This window comes from Argiope bruennichi, chromosome 10 (assembly GCF_947563725.1).
Source record: "Argiope bruennichi chromosome 10, qqArgBrue1.1, whole genome shotgun sequence".
Lineage (NCBI taxonomy): Eukaryota > Metazoa > Arthropoda > Arachnida > Araneae > Araneidae > Argiope > Argiope bruennichi.
Genome location: NC_079160.1, coordinates 20,970,725 through 20,977,841, shown reverse-complemented (window position 1 = coordinate 20,977,841; position 7,117 = coordinate 20,970,725). Strand labels below are relative to the sequence as shown.

Genomic DNA, 7,117 nt, shown 5'->3' with positions numbered 1-7,117 from the left:
AAATCACGAGATTACCTTCAAAGCAGATGCGTCGCCATGCATAATAATTTTTTGGGAGAAACCCAGAAGAATTCGTATGAAATTGTTCTGAAAACATTAATACAAACTGCCATAAATTTAATAATAACACCCCTTAATTAAACCAAAAGTTGTAAATAAGTAAATCTACTGCTGTATTATCTAATTTGTACCCGTAACAATTTGAGCCAATCATTGCTTAATTGGATTAAGAATTGGATATTGGATGAAGATAAGGAAGAGATAAATTTCACGTTAGGTCGCACTTGAAGAGAATCGCATTTCTGTTACTAAAGAAATTGTTTATTCAGCTTCTGGCGGCAGCTGTTATTGCTGAAGACCACGAAAAAACTCTTTGAATAAAAATAAACTCGTTTCTTTTACCTTCGCGTGACTTTTTGTAATTTATCTTATCAAGCCGAAGCAGAGCCCGGATAGCTCAGTCGGTAGAGCGTTAGGCTTTTAACCTAACGGTCCAGGGTTCGAGTCCCTGTTCGGGCGGTATTATTTTTATTGATGTGTTGAAACTTTCCGACTCTCGCATGCAGTTAACGCAAAACAGGACATTAGCAGCGCTTTTTGTGTGTGTTTTTTATATGAATGAGAAACAGATATTGATGCACTTTATGCAAATTTTTGTAATTGATGAAAACAGTGCGTGGAAACTAATAAAATTTCACCTTTCAGCTTATTTTCTTTATTAAAATTAATTGATTAAAAGTGTTAATTATTCCATAAAAATTCTTTATTTTATTTTTTTTATTTTTTTGCAAATCAATATTTAACTAAGCACGTGCATAATTTAATTAATTAACCAGCAATCCTTTGTGATAAGCTTCTTTCCAATGTTATTCCTTTTTCTTTATTTGATTTCCAAAGCTAACTTTCATATCTAAAGTTAATAATAATTAATAATTCAACCGACCTAAATTTAATGGTTCGTTTTTTTAAGAAGCTTAATCTTCGTCTTTCTTAGACCTAATTTTTAAAGTAGGTTTTGAACTTTTACAGATTCATTGCGTTAATTGAAATCAGGTTTTCCAGAATTATGTTAATTCAAGCACATTATATTTAAAAGAATTTAAATCCCATTCGTAGACAGTAACTGCTCAAGTTGTGTAATCATTTGGATACTGAAACTTTAAGTATTTAATGGCACACGCTTGGAACAACTATTTATTTTGCATTTTTAAATTAATTTCGAGTTATTTGATACAGTTAATATACGAACGTAAATGGTTAATAATCCAAACATGATAATAATAATTTAAAAAAAACTTCATTTGTAAATAAAAAGAAATGTTTTAACACAAAAAAAACGTTAAGTTTTTTTTTTTTTTTTTTTTTTTTTTTTTACTTTCTTCATTTGTAACAAACTTCATTTGCAAACTTTATTTTTTTTACAAACTTCATTTGTAAAAAAAAAAATGATAACCCAATAAATTTTTAAGCTCAGAAATCTGATACTTAAATCATTATAGCATGTGTAAGCTATTTATAATAATTTTTTTTTAATTTCTAAGGCATTTTCATGTTGATTATGATAATTTATCGCTCATTTTAAACTCTAATACATGCAAAAAATTTGGAAATAAATTTTTTATTTTAAATAAAAAATATGATAATTATTAAATAATAATATAGTATAATTATATTTTATATTTTTATAACTAAATACATATTATATAATTATATAATAAGTATAAATATATTATGTAATTATATAAGTATTTATATGTTATTAAACTTATTTATTTCAAATAAAAAATATAATGTATTTTAATTTAACTTTTTAACTATTTAACGCATTCTTTAAGAAATTATACAATTTTGTGGCCATCAGTCATTTTTATAAAAGGAAGCACAAGTTTGGAACTCTTATCAGAACGAGTTTATTAGGAGTTTAAATTTAGGATATTCATTCATTTAAATATTAAAGTGTAATAAGTACCCAATTCTTAGAAAATAATCCTTAATTTTGGCTATACTAGAAAGTTGTCACAATTGGACAAAGGCGATACAATATAATAAAAATATATCAGGCTGCCAATCAGGTCCTTCTAGAATCTTCGATCTTGCATTTCTTTATAAAATTACTAATAACTTTAATTGAACAATGAACAAATATTCTTAATAAAATATTCATCAATCTCATCTATAAAACAACTACATTCCCATGAATATTTCAATTCCAATTAAAATTTCATTTTCAAACAGAAAAATAATTTCAATACAACACTAAAGGCGATAAATTATTACTAGAGTTATTTTCATAAAAAAATAAAATTCTTATAGTTATTTTCAAGAAAGTATTAGAGTAATTATTTTTTTTTTGGGGGGGGGGGTGCTTCATTCCGTCATTTCGCGTGAGGAAAAAAATCTTTATATTGAAATAAATTGCTGTCGAGCATTGATGGATTCAAATACTATTCGTAAAATAATTTTTTCATTAAATGTTCAATAAAATATGACAATAGAAATAAATGTGATTATAAATCTTATAGCAACTTGACAATAGAATTTTACTTCACAAAAAAAAAAAAAAGAAAAAAAAAACCATCAACTATTATTTAAGAAATTGTGTCTAAGAAGTGTTTGAAAGAAATGGTTATCGCATTGTTCTATCTGAAAGTAATTTCTCAATTTTCGCATCCAATCAAGTTCATCTTTCCAGTTACTCCTTATTCTAAAAGTAATTGGTGGTTACAGAATCTCCCTTATCTTGCCCGTCACTGCTTGTATTCCCACAATTCTACTTCTATAATAAGCATAAATCAGAGATAAGACGCAGTAAATGCTGAAAATTGACATATCTTTATAGTTTTAAACAAATTTATAAAAAACGAAATAATTAATAAATTTTAATAATATTTGTGATTTTTATTTTATACAGAACAATTTATGCAATCTAGTTTGTCTGACTTCTAGCATAAGGAGCTAGTGCTTTTGAAATCTTATTTGATGTGAAACAAGTCGGGACTAGTTACTGAACGCAACATGTTCTGATAAATTTTCTGTATTTTTTGAACAGCTAATTTTTTTATATATAGGCATTGAATTTTTTATTAATTCATTTAGGCTTCAACACCTTATTTGAATATTAAAATTCTCTTTTTCATGTAATTCAACAGCTAACTCAGATAAAGTAAGCAAAGCAATAATTTATATAAATCACAATATAAAATAAGCGGGTGGAAAATAACCTGAAAAATTATTTATCTGCAATAAATTCTACATTGCCCTTCATTAAATTCTATACTGCACTTTCTAACCTCGTGTTAGGGATAGTAATTGAATCCAAAAGTCATGGTATATTATTCGGAGAGTCACAAGCTCCAGAAATCACGAAATTTCAAGTTTTGTATATAGATCTGGTACCTGAACATGGTCCATCGAAAATGTAATATGGTTTGTGCTAGGAAAGCGACTCAAACGTTTTCTCTTTACTTGCACACCTTTTAAAATTATAGGGCAATCTCAAAATAATAGCTTTCTGTATAACTATAATAACAACTAAATAGCTATCTGTGCTAAAATAACAGTTACAAAACTGTACTGTAATCTAACTGAACTAAATCATAGTATAGATTCGTTTTGTAACTAAGCTAACATTTGTAACTAAGCCTAACATTTCTTTCTATTATAAAGAACTGTTTTCACAAATCATTTCTCCCAAACATAAAGAGCAACTATTTGAAAAATAAAGATACCTTACTGCTCTTAAAGCCGGCGTCATTGCATAGGGGTAGCGCATCTTCCCCGTGATCTGGGCGTCCCGGGTTCGAATCACGGTTCGGGCATGGTTGTTCTTCATCTGTGTTCTATCTGTGAGGTGTGTGAATGTGCCCCCCTGTAAAAAGGGGTTGTGCAAGCGAATGTGTGAGTTTCATCTTCGTATGAGCTAGAAGTCAGACTTCTTCCTTCGGAAGAATCCTATTCTTTACCCTCAGAAGATACTGCACCCCCTTTCCGTGGTAACAAGGAGACGACATCATCACCACTCTTGAAATTTCTCTGGGAAGTAGTAATCACAAGGAAAGTTTAATCGCTGTTGCTTTTCTCTGAAATCAGAAGTAATGGAAAAACCAGTTTGAGTGGTCTCTCCGAAACTTCCTCACATATTTTCCAATAAATGTCTTACGCCCTTTTTCCAACATAAAATTGTGGACCATGGATAAGACAGCAAATACCTTACAAAGTTTTTTACAAATTTGTTGTAAAGTCCGTATACTAAGTTTCATCCATTTAGTTTAAAATACTGTAATAATTTGAGTTATCGTTTGTTATCCGCAATGTTATGCAAAGGAATAGGATTAAGACTTTTATTGGAACGTAAGCGAGAAAGTTTCCTGGATACCACTCCTGTTGGTTTGAATATGAATCATTTACTAATAAACGTAAAAAAAGAGCAATCCAAGACATTTCATTCAAATACACAATGCATTCAGTTCTGGCTACATCAATCATCATGATTGATCCCTTAATCTGGGGCTTTGTTTTTTTATATACTATATACTTTGTGAGCAAAAAGTCCGTAAAAACTTTTAAAAATTATAAAACCTGGAAATTTAAGCAAAATAAAAAACGCTTTGAAGGTTTAGCATCGATAAATCACGGGATTATGTTAAGGTAAGAAAAAATAATTAAAAAAACAGCCAATAGGTGGTGTTTCGTACATAAATGAAGAAAAGACACGCAAATAACAAAAATCATTTATTATAGCAAGTTTCACATGACCAGCACCACAGGTGATAACACATTGCAGGCGTATCACAAATCCAGCAATGGCAGCGTGCAGCATATCCGGGCTGTATACATGACAGCTCTCGGCGGATTGCATTTTTCATTTCCGAACAGATTGGATGGACGGGATCGATACACGCGGGATTTTAAATTTTCTCATAACCCAAAGTCTTCTGGTATTAGATCTGGACTGAAGAGGCTACGGAAACTTGCAATGTCAGCTAAGGATTCTGTCTTCTCGGAACGTCTGTATCGGGAATTCTTTGATTGGAGTAGTGGTGTGACTTGTTGTTCCATCTTGCATAAACGTAACAGCAGAAAGCGCATCTTTTTCACGCGAACATGGAATAAACCTTTCACGCACCCTTTCACAAACCTTTTTAAATAACACTGACCATTTACTTTCATCATTTTCCACCCATTTACTGGACACTGTGTTTCAAAGAAGAGGGGTCGTATGATGGAGGAACCTATGAACCCACACTACACTGTGACTTTGAGGGAAAGCATTGGTTTCTCAGTGTACACTCGCGGATTTGACATAGCTCAGATGCGACAGTTATGTGTACTATCGTCGCCATGGAGCGAAAAATGAACTTCATCTGCGAACAAGATTTTAAAGGTCCAAGAGGAAGCTTGTTCGATCTTGAAGAGAGCCCCCCTAGCAAATTCTTCTCTCTCTCTCTCTCTCTCTCTCTCTCTACGGTATCAGACAGTAAAAGTTCATAGCAAGATAGTAACTCTGGATCAAGAGCGTAAATATCCATATTCGCCTTCTTATTTGCATATTTCCAACTTAGTTGTTCGTACCAGTGCCATCTGTCGGTATTTTTTTTTATTTTGTTTCTTATCATAAAAAAAAAAAAAAAATCCGTGACCTATCAATGCTAAACCTGCAAACTGTTTCTTATTTTGGTTATGTTTTCAGATTTTATGAACTTTTTGCCCACCCTGTATAGCAAAAAGTTGGAAGGGGACTTTATTTTAACTTAAAATGTACAGTTTTAATTAACTTTTTTAGAAAAGTCATCTTTAATCTTAATAAATTAAATTAATCTTAATAATAAATAAATCTAATTTCTCTTTTTTTTTACTATAACCTTTATGCTGTAAAGAAAATACGTAAAATTTAATTCAGATTCGGAAAAAAATCCGCAACATTTTTTTTTAATCCAGAAAAAATAATCAAGATCCATTCAACTCTTTTTTTTTTGGGGGGGGGGGCTAATCCGGGGTCATCTGACCACCGTGGTTAATCCCACATTTTAAGGATATGTGTCCTCCTATAAATTTTCATTATTAAGTATCAAATAAAAGCTATTTCTTTTCTTCTCGACAACATTTTGCAGTCAAATTGTCAAAATATACCTAAATCGCCACGCGTTTCTTTTGAAGTATTTTATCTTTTCCTTAAAGAAAAACTGCAAGTGTTCAGAGACGATTTGAATGGAGCAAAATTTATTCGCGGTATATTCCTCGCCTCATTTAGTTATCAACCGACCTCTTTGTTCATTCCAACTTCGCCATTATTCACTTAACTGCTCCATCGGATAAGTGGCTGGCCGAAGAACGAAAGACAGAAAAGAAAAGAACAAAATCCATCCGCTTTATTTTACTCCACACGCTATTTCCGTGGAAGCTCCGTGGCGATCGCGGAAGGAAGTGAAATTCGACATCTCCGAATTCCTGCACGCAAACGATTCAGGATCCGGAAAAAGAAGAAGAAAAAAAGAACAGTGATTTTTCACGAAACCAAAGGGTGCGGGAGGAGCATCATTAAGATTATCAAAGCGAAGACGCAGAAGAAGAAGAAAAAAAAGATCGCACGCATCCTATTTGGACCGTCTGGATGGAGATTCCGCTGTGTGATGGATGGTTAATAAAAACAAACGAGTTTTAAATTTGGAGAGAGTGAATCGTTTTCGTCGCTTTATTTGACCATAGCCGACTTGATTTTATCACGGCCTGGCTGCTTTCCAGATTTCGAATTTGGGTCTTTCCACGTGCGACACCTACTATATCCGACGATTTTGAATGCATATTGTTTGAATAAAACATTCATTTACCTGTCTCAACCAGCGGGAGTGGTCTTTCCAAAACTTTCTCGCATAGTCCCATATAAAAGTGGTATCCATCACACACCGCAACGAATTCTGGACTTTGGGTATAGAAAAAAAACGCCTTACATGACACTAACATATAATAGTTGAGAAATATTTACCTTTGGCGTGAATTTAACATTTTTACTGAATCTATCGTGCGATCTTTGGCGAATTTTTAATGATTAATCCCTGACATGCGGTAAATAGTATTCGAAAATCGAATGCGTGCTTTAGACACGTTTTTTCAACCAATT

The 7,117-nt window shown here is 31.9% G+C and overlaps 1 non-coding gene across 1 annotated transcript; it reads left to right on the top strand.

Annotated features, from left to right (window-relative positions):
- Positions 1 to 446: 446 nt before the first annotated feature.
- On the top strand, positions 447 to 519 carry Trnak-uuu (transfer RNA lysine (anticodon UUU)). The gene has a single exon. It is a non-coding gene; the product is annotated as a tRNA-Lys (tRNA).
- Positions 520 to 7,117: the final 6,598 nt, after the last annotated feature.